Source organism: Apaloderma vittatum, unplaced genomic scaffold (genome assembly GCF_000703405.1).
Source record: "Apaloderma vittatum isolate BGI_N311 unplaced genomic scaffold, ASM70340v1 scaffold7345, whole genome shotgun sequence".
Classification (NCBI taxonomy): domain Eukaryota; kingdom Metazoa; phylum Chordata; class Aves; order Trogoniformes; family Trogonidae; genus Apaloderma; species Apaloderma vittatum.
Genome location: NW_009716438.1, coordinates 17,668 through 18,257, shown reverse-complemented (window position 1 = coordinate 18,257; position 590 = coordinate 17,668).

Genomic DNA, 590 nt, shown 5'->3' with positions numbered 1-590 from the left:
TATATACACCCATTAATATGTTATATATAATCTATATATAATATAGATTTATTCATTCTAATCAGATATATAAGAACTTAATGTTTGCAGATACACAACACATGAAAATTGTTTCAGAAATTCTGAAATTGCTGTACACTAAACAGCTAAATTTTAATTAGATGAACAGAATTCCAAGAGCTGATAATTACAACTTTTCATCAACTGAAGATCTGCTTAATGAAAAACAACCAAGAATTGGTAAGTGGATCCTTAATCTACATAAATGCAAACTTGTGTCCTATATAAAAAAAATAAATTACCTACTTGGCAAAACTTGCCAGAAGAGGTGGGAGCCTCTATCTCCTGATGTATGCAATCCAGATAAAGGATAAAAGTTTTCAAATGCAAGTTACCAGAACTGATTTGCCACATCAACCTGCAGCTTCGTGTCCTCATCTGGTCTGAAATCTAGATTGCTGCACATTTGACTCAGTATCTTTTTGTGCAAATCATTCCTCTGATATTGGCTGAATATTGCTTTAGGTAGATATGACCATGATTAATAAAAGAGGAAACTCAAGAGACGGAAACAATGTTTGACAGACTCA